We start from the raw sequence: 8859 nt of genomic DNA on the forward strand, positions 1-8859 counted from the left end.
CTCGGATGTTGTACGATTTGAACTTTTTCGAACCCTGCTTGGAACGAAGCTTGGCATTAAAAAATTTAAATTTTGAATACCCTGGGTTGACTCCGTTGGGTGCTTGACCTTTCCTCGAAATGCCGCCTGAGACTTGCTTGTCTTAATCCACTGGGGAATAGAATTAAATATCCAATGGGGAATATTTTTTGGATGCTTGATATTTTCTTGACTTTTCCGGATCCTGAGTCCGCTGGGAGCATTTTGCCCGATTTCGTGTATTTGTCGGGGTTTAAATGTAAGAGATATTTATCTACCTTTGTTGCTGAAATAGACGAAATACCCGTATTTTCAAAATATGCTTTGACTTGACGTTTGATGTTTGGTACAGAAACCGTAGCAATAAAGTACGTACAATCAGTATGGAGGACCGTGCGGAGGGAATCCCACGCATGTGACACCTGGCGCCGTAGGCCTGCTGCGCCTGGCACAGGTGCGGCCTATATACACCCCTTCGGGGTTTGGCCGAGTGCTCATACTTAGCTTGCATCCCGCTCTCAAAATTTCTGTTGTTTGTTCTCCAACCTTTCCTCTTGCTCTTTGCCTCCCATACTCCAATCCATGTACTCGTTTCTTTGAAATTACCTTAGGAGCATGTCTAGGATGAATTTCATGTATTTGGTATGTTTTGTATTGATTTTTGCTTGTAAGAGGATCATAAATGTTGCTCCATTTTATAGATATGATAAGAGGTTCTTGATTTTGTACGTAGACTTGCGAAATATTGAATTTTCGACCACTTTTGAGGGGAGGTCTTACATGCCTAGGGGATTGGTATGTTTGAAAATGTTGATGGCATTTTTGTATCTTAAAATGCTGGAATGTTGATGGTAGCAGGCGCTAGGCTTTTTGAATTTGCATTGAAAATTGTTTGATAGCGACCTTGAATTTGAACTGTTGGAACTTAGGATTGGATTTTTAAAACTCGTATTTCGAATCTTGTACGTACTTGGAATTGTAGATGCTTTCTTGGCATAACTTGCTCGGTCAGAGAGTGTAGAAAGCATTTAATTTTGCATGTGGGGCCCAGAGTGACTACTTCTAGAATATAGACCTCGAGGGATCTTGCTGAGAAATGGTAGGCTTGGATATCCTAGGAATTGATGTAGATTTGAACAACTGCTTAGGCACGGATAGCCTAGACATTGATGTAGATTTGACAACTTCTTAAGCACGTATAGCCTAGGCGTTGGTGTAGACTTTGAGTAGTCTTTCGAATAGGGATCCCTGGTCGAGTTTGTATCACCACTGGGGATATTAGGAGTGCCTTGTATTGATTTAGGATAGTCTAGATTGAGTTTGATTTGCTAGACAGCCTTGTATATGAGTAGGGATGGTAGGTGGGTACAAATTTGCGGATACCGCACCGCACCCTCCCCAGTTGGGGAAGATTGGGTACAACTTTGGCGGGTAGTAGGCGAGTGGGTTTTACTTTTATTTTACAACTTTTTAGTATAACCCATATAAATAGGCCCATTTACTTATTTAGATAAAAAAACCCTAGTTAGATACTCACGCCTCCATCTCTCCGACTCTCTCTCTTCACTCTTGTTTTTGCCTCTCACTCTCTCCTACTCTAATAGTCTGCTACTCTCTCCTACTCCTTCCAATCGTCCGTCAAACCGCATCCCAGAGCTCATCTCTCACTTTGCACCTCAAGGTCAGTTTTATTAATTATTTCTTCTCTATTTGCTTGTAATTTGTGCTTAATCGGCTAAAAGTCATTTACATTGATTTCAGCTATAAATTTGTGGGTCTTAATGGTTGATTGTTGAACTTGGTCGGACTTATATGTTATGAACTTATATATAATTAACTGTTCTGATCTTGTGCTTTTTGTTAGCAATCTGTTAGTAGTTGATTTGATTTGGTGAAATAGCTTAATATTAGATTGAACTAAAATTAGGGTGTTCCAGTCAATCTCTAGTTTAAAGATTGGATTAATTTCGGAGGTAAATTTGGGGGAAATGGGTCAAATGATTTATTGCTGGTGCATTGCTGGAACGTAAATATTGAGTAATTAAACTTCATACTTCTTACTAATTAGAGATGGGATGAATGAATCATGAAAAAACTTTTAAAAATTACAATGTTATAATTGCATACACATTGCTCATGTTCATGTAGTATTCTATCTCTTGTTGTAATAGGTACACAAACCACACCAACCACCAAATTGGAAGTATGTCAATGTCTCCTGGATTGTATTATGTGTCAACAAAGAAGTACAAACATACCTCTAAAATTAGAAAGAAAGAAAGCACATTTGAATTCTATTTATGTGGGTGCACTCCGAAGGAAATAATGCCCTTGGTCCAAGTATGCATTTAATGGTAAGTCTAATAAATGCGGTTCAGTATTAATTATACAAGTTAATAATTCAGTGAGATCAAGTGAACTGTATGTCTAGCTAGAGGCCGCTTCAGTTCAAGTGCATTAATGATATTAATCCACAACTTACTCTTGACTGAACCCGTAGGGTCACACAAATAGTACGTAAACGGATCAAGTATTTAATGGCATTAAATACTCTATCTATGAATATTCGGAATCGACGGATCTTGATTTCAGTGGGAGCTGAGATCGTCAAAGGCAAGTAAATGAATACTCCGAAAACGATGATATTGTCGGAAACGGAAATATAGATCGTATCGGAAATATAAAATATTATCCAAGTCGTAGATGTTGCGGGAAACGGAAACATGGTACGTATTGGAAAATATTACCGGAAAAGGAAATATTGCCGGAATCGGAAATATTGTCAGAATCGGAAATATTATCGGAATCGGAAAATAAATCCGGAAATGGAAATATTAAATATTTGTTTGAGACGGAAATTAATTCCGGAATCGGAAATGTTAAATATTGTTCGTATCGGAAATGAATTCCGGAATCGGGAAATTAATGGGAAGCGCGTCGTACGAATTAGCATCGGACGAGCTTGCTAGAAGAAGGCCCAACGCGAAGCCAGGCCCACGTCCAGCAAACAATAGCGCGCCACACACAGCCCAAGGCTGCGCCAGGCCCACCGCAAGGCGGGCCCAGCGCGCGCCCAAGGCTGCGGTAGCTCGCATGGGCTTCGTGGCCGCGTGGGCTGCGTCACTGCTCGGGCTCTGCGCGCGCGCGCATGGCACCCCTCGTGGGCTACTGTGCGTGCGTGCGTGTTTGTGTTCACATGCGAAACCTAAAGCGTATAGGATTCGTTTGATGATTAAATTCCTAATCCTAAAAGATAAATTAATTAAACAAGAGTTCTGCTAGGATTCTAATTTAATTAATTCGTATTCTAGTAGGATTCGATTGCTTATTCCATAGCCTATAAATATGAGATCAAGGCTCATAATTTATAACGAATTTTGAAGAATTCAAAGGTAAGAATTTGAGCAAAAATTCAGTCATACACTTTGCCGATAATAGCCGAAAATTTGTAGTACCTTAAGGGCGATTCTAGTTAGTCAATCTTAAGGAGGATCCGGACGTGCTGTGGACTTTCTACGGAGGGACGACACTTGGAGTCCTAAAGACTTGTTCTTGTTCGGTTCGGGCGCAACAAAGGAGGGCACGCTACAAAGAGTATGCATCCTAATTATGCTAATTGTTATGTGGGAATTAATTTGGAATCCTGGCATTTATGGTTTTTCCGCATGATTTATATTCGTTTATATGTATCATAACCTAACAGTGGTATCACGAGCCTCTAATTAATTCCATAATAATTGATTAACATAGTTAAATTTTGCAAATTTGCAAAGAATTAAAAGGGGTGATTGATTTTCGTAATTGTTAATTAATTGCAAATTGCGATTATTTAATTATATGTACGCAGTCTTTCGGCAGTTTCTTCGTTACTCAACGAAATCGAGTGATTTATGTGTCAATTCCGCATGTAAAAGGCATTCTAAAATTTTGACAAAAATAATTTTTTTTCGGCCGAACCCAGAATTCCCAAATTCGAAGCCTAACTATGACTTTTCGGAGGTTTTAGTTTTTCGAACGCAAAAAGTTTGTAATTTTAAGATGTTAAATTAAATATTTGCTATTCTTGTTGTTAAATCTTGAATTTTTGATTGACCTACTGTATATGTTTAACAAATTTGAATGCCTAAGCTTGTTAATTATACAACCTAATTTGTAATTGTAATTAATTTGTTGAAATTCGAATAATTTAGAATTGATTTGATTTTCATAATTAATTAAAGATTTAATTAGGTATCCATGATTAAAAACAACCATAAAAATTGTTAATTTATGATAAATTTTAAATTTTTATGACCTAGAATTGAATCCATGATAATCGGAAATTAATTGATTAATAAATTTTTGATTTTTCGCCCTAAAATTATGAAATTAATATGTTTTATTAATTTATCATTAATTTTGAATTAAAAAGTTTTAATTTTTATGAAATTCGCTCATAAAAGTTGCACGCACAAAGCAATGGAGGCTACGTGTTACCCTTAAGGGGTGTTGTATAGTGCGGGCACGCGATGACGAGCAAGGAAGCTCGTCGCCCGTGCGGTACGAATGCCTTGAGCAACAAACACTAGTGGAAAAAGGCTTATTTGCATCCCCGCATTTGCCACGCCATTCTGAACATGTGATGCAAATAACAAATTTTAGCATAAAATTTACTCATTTGCGTCGCAGCTTTGTTAAACTGCGAGGCAAATGACTCTAGGATGCCCCCCAGAGTCATTTGCATCGCAGATTAACAAAGCTGCGAGGCAAATGACTCAATCAAGTGCGTCGCAGATTTACAAATCTGCGTGGCAAATGACTCTAGGAGCATCCTAGAGTCATTTGCCACGCAGATTTACAAATTTGCGATGCACTGCGTGTCCACCTAAGAATGTACGATAATTTCGGTTTCTAAAATTTAATTATTACCTTTTCCTTTTTTATTTTATTTGGTGCGACGCAGTCTACCTGCTCATATTCCCTTTCTCTCCTATTCTCTCATACATATCCTGCCTCCCCTGTACAACTCTTTCTCTCTCGTATTTTCCAGATCTCCATTGTTGAAACTCCAAAGCTTCTCTGTCGATCTCTCCTTCAAAATCAATATCGAGCTTTCCCTTTAAAGTCTCCTCTCACCAAATCATCCCAATCTCTCATATTTGTTTTAAAATTCAAGCTTAGCGAATACGAAGGAGGCAAACCCAGATCTGAAAGCGATGACTTCTTCAGCCAGATTTCAAGCCGCGTTCTCTGAAAACTCCAGCTCTGAGTTGGATGAATCGGCGACGAATCATCTTGGGTGCGGTGGAAGTGGGGCTGAGTTTTGGGGCATTATGTTGAGTCGACTCAGACTGAGTTGGTCCCGAGTTACACCGGTACATGCCTTCAAATTGCAGAAAAGTGGGGAGAGAAAGAGGGATATAGCTGGGTTTTCGAAACAGTGAAATCTGCAAGTGTCTTCTTCATCTGCGAGCTTCCATTCCAGCATATTGTCCATGAAATTTCTCAGGATTTCAAGGTAATTAAGTAAAATTTAAATAAAATTTGGAAATTTGATTTCAGTAATTTAATTGTTGCTTGATTTGATTAATTAGCTTGTGATTTCATTGTTGTTTGATTTGCTTCTCCTTTTGTGATGTACGTGTTTAATTGGTTAAGTGTGCACTGGTTAACTGAGATAGTATGATTGGGAATTTTAGGTTTACATTGTTGTTTGATTGAATTTAGGGCAATTTAGGACTAGGAATTTAATTTTTGTTAATTAATTTCTGATTTCTATAGGGCAATTTGTCTTTCGTTGTTTTCTGTTGCTTTGCAGCATTCACTTGATTATCATACCCGATTATGGTCCAGTTGACAGTAACGTCAGAGGAGAAGGTATGAGTTTTGCTTTAGAATTTCGTTGATATATCCACTAAGAGTTGTGTTTAAATGTATCAATTGTGAGGAATCAGTCTGCCTTTTTGCCCACTTTTCAGCATTAGAGATAATTAAATGTCAAGCTAGTTGTTTATAAGAAGTATTGTGGAATTCCCATTCTTGTATCTAGCTCGAGTAGACTAATAAATATTGAGAAGTATCACATGAAAAATGGAATATATCAGTGAATGAATAGTGAGTTAGTTAACTGGGTGTCGATGGTATTCGGGTTTTTTATCTCTCTGTTTGTGAAGTCGACTCTTTATTCATGGATTTGTCAATTAGCTGATCTCAATCGTTTTTCTGTTCCTGACAAACATTGATATGGTCAATTAGCTGATCAATTCTAGTATAACCGAGCACCAATAAATCTACGAAGCTTAGAGAGAGTTTGCTTGTAGTTTTATGGATGGTGTTAGGTACTCTCATGCTTGTAGTTTATGATTGATTTCATAGATGTGTTGGTTTGTGTATTCTATATTGTTTGCATAAATAATTAACTATATTAGAGAGTTCTATCATGTAATTAGATATTCCATAATATTTATTAGCACATGGTGATTGTTTAGGCCTGAAAGATCGAATCGTACCGAAACATGTAACTTGTTTCCGTAAAATTACCCTAGATTTGTGCAGATGCGAAACATAGATAGCTTTTTTTTGGCACTGTTTCAATTCATTGATTTTTGTGGTCTCGTGGTAAAGCATTGGTTCTGTATTTTAGGAAAGCATTGATTTTTCATTTTTGTGGTCTCTTATGGATGATTTTCAATTGAAATAAATAGATTTTCTCGTTCTGGTTTTGTCCGAAAATCTATCTTATTGCGTTCAAAGAGTTTGGGTTTTTGTAGATTCTAATGGTTGTTTGATCAATGTAGTCATGGCAGGAGTTGCACCTGAAGGTTCCCAATATGATGCTCGCCAGTATGACAGCAAAATGAGTGAATTGTAAGTTGACTAGTTTGCTGTAATACATGTCTTATTTATGGAAATTTTGATCTATATTGTACATGTCAATCTTAGGTTGATTTCTCCATTGAAATTTCCCATGCATTGGGAGCTAAACCAGTGAACAACCATTTTTTGTTATAAAACAGACAAGTACATCTATTGCCGGAAGGGACATTATTTAAAAACTACGCTCTTAAAATTCCTGATGGTTTGTTTTCTTTGGATTCATAAAGGTTCTTGTTTTATTTTGACCTGTGCAGTTTTCAGTACTGAACCTCTTGCTTGTGATCCATCAACGCTTCCAAAATATCCACCAACCAAGGAGATGGATGCCAAACGACGTGGTGACGAAGCACGAAGGTCAGTAGCAAGCATTATTTATATGTTGTATGATTGGCCCAAGTGTCTTGAGAAACTATATATTTAGCATGTCAATCATCATATCTCTTCTTTTCACTTTCTTATTAGAAGAATGGTCTTAAGTTCTTCTGTTCAGTTCATTCTAAAATTTTGAAAAAGGGATATTTAGTACGAAGTATATATTTTTTGTCAATTTCAAATTAATCTGACTTGTATTCACACCTTGAAAAAATAGAACAGTTTTCTGCCTCTGGCCGGACTTGTAATCAGTCTTCTTTTGTAAATAATTTGTAATGTTATGTTGTTGCAAGTAGCAATGCATTCTTGAGGCCTAAATCAATATGGAATTTGCAGGACGGATATTGTTTCAGCGATGCATGGTGACAAATCCGCTAACTTAAGTGTGGTTGGAAAATGCCTAGAGAAGGTTTTAGAGGAGTCTCGTTTTGCGAATAAGTTTGTGCTACCATATAAGGAAGTCCATGAAGACTCCAGTAACACTTTTTTTGGGATGGGTCCTTACATGAATTTCCCCTATAGAATATTATAACCGTAAGGTCTAGATGTTGGTGCTCCGGTATATCTTTCCGGCTTCGATACCATATTTTTGTTCTTTTGATAATTTCTGTAACTTTTAACATTCTGGAATTTTGTTTAAATTGAATGTCACTATATTTGCATTTTGTGTTTTGGTAGTATTAAAAGCTGCTTATTTTATTTAATCTGTAGATTAAATAAAATCAGCAGCAATTTTTTTTAAATATCCAAAAAGTCATTTGCGTCGCTCTTTTAGTAAAACAGCGACGCAAATGACTTTTCAGCATTTTTTCAAAAATGTGATTTGCGTCGCACTTTTAGCTATTGTGCGTGGCAAATGACTTACTTTTTTGGCGCTCAAATTGTCATTTGCGTCGCACATTTAGCTATTGTGCGTGGCAAATGACTTATTTTTTTGGCGCATGAAAAGTCATTTGCGTCGCATATTAAGCTAATGTGCGACGCAAATAAGGGTCATTTGCAACGCACAAATGTGCGACGCAAATGACTTTTAGTCATTTGCGTCGAGAGCTTTTGCCACACACAATGTGCGACGCAAATGCACTTAAATGTGCGATGCAAATGACCCTTTTTCCACTAATGAAAGCATGGCGCGCGCGCGAGGCAGTGATGCCTGGGCGTGTGTGCTGCGCGCATGGGTGATGGGCGATGAAGCGTGGCACAACAAGACGAGGCGCGCGCGCGCGAGAGCGAGAGCTGGCTCGACCAGCGAGCACTGCTCCGCGCACCAGCGAGCGCTGCTCCGCGCACCATCGAGCGCTGCCTCGCCATCGAGCGATGGCTCGCGCCCAGCGAGCGATGCCTCGCCAAGGCAGCTGCTGCGAAGCGAGCGAGCATTGCTGCGCGCAAGCGTGGCTTGGCTTGCTGCGTTTGCGCGTGGCTGCTGCTGCTCGTGCCATGGCTATGCGATCAGTCGAGGGGCGCTGCTGCCTCGTGCACTCGACGGGGCTTGGGCGCAAGCCCAAGTGCCTCGTCTTGTTACGATTGATGCGCTTTGATTTTAATTTTAAATTTTCAGTTTTGAAACGATTTTAATTAATTTTAAAATTCGTAATTTAAATTGTTTTCTCGGAA

General features: G+C 38.4%; 1 long non-coding RNA gene across 3 annotated transcripts; it reads left to right on the forward strand.

Annotated features, from left to right (window-relative positions):
• Positions 1 to 1552: 1552 nt before the first annotated feature.
• LOC110775200 (uncharacterized) lies at positions 1553 to 7907 on the forward strand. Of its 3 annotated transcripts, XR_008930482.1 has the most exons (6): positions 1553 to 1699; positions 2190 to 2372; positions 5816 to 5874; positions 6795 to 6864; positions 7128 to 7227; positions 7582 to 7907. It is a non-coding gene; the product is annotated as an uncharacterized lncRNA (long non-coding RNA). The 3 variants fall into 3 exon arrangements; XR_002529680.2 differs by lacking the exon at positions 2190 to 2372; XR_008930481.1 differs by lacking the exons at positions 1553 to 1699; positions 2190 to 2372 and adding an exon at positions 4838 to 5515.
• Positions 7908 to 8859: the final 952 nt, after the last annotated feature.

This window comes from Spinacia oleracea, chromosome 3 (assembly GCF_020520425.1).
Source record: "Spinacia oleracea cultivar Varoflay chromosome 3, BTI_SOV_V1, whole genome shotgun sequence".
Lineage (NCBI taxonomy): Eukaryota > Viridiplantae > Streptophyta > Magnoliopsida > Caryophyllales > Amaranthaceae > Spinacia > Spinacia oleracea.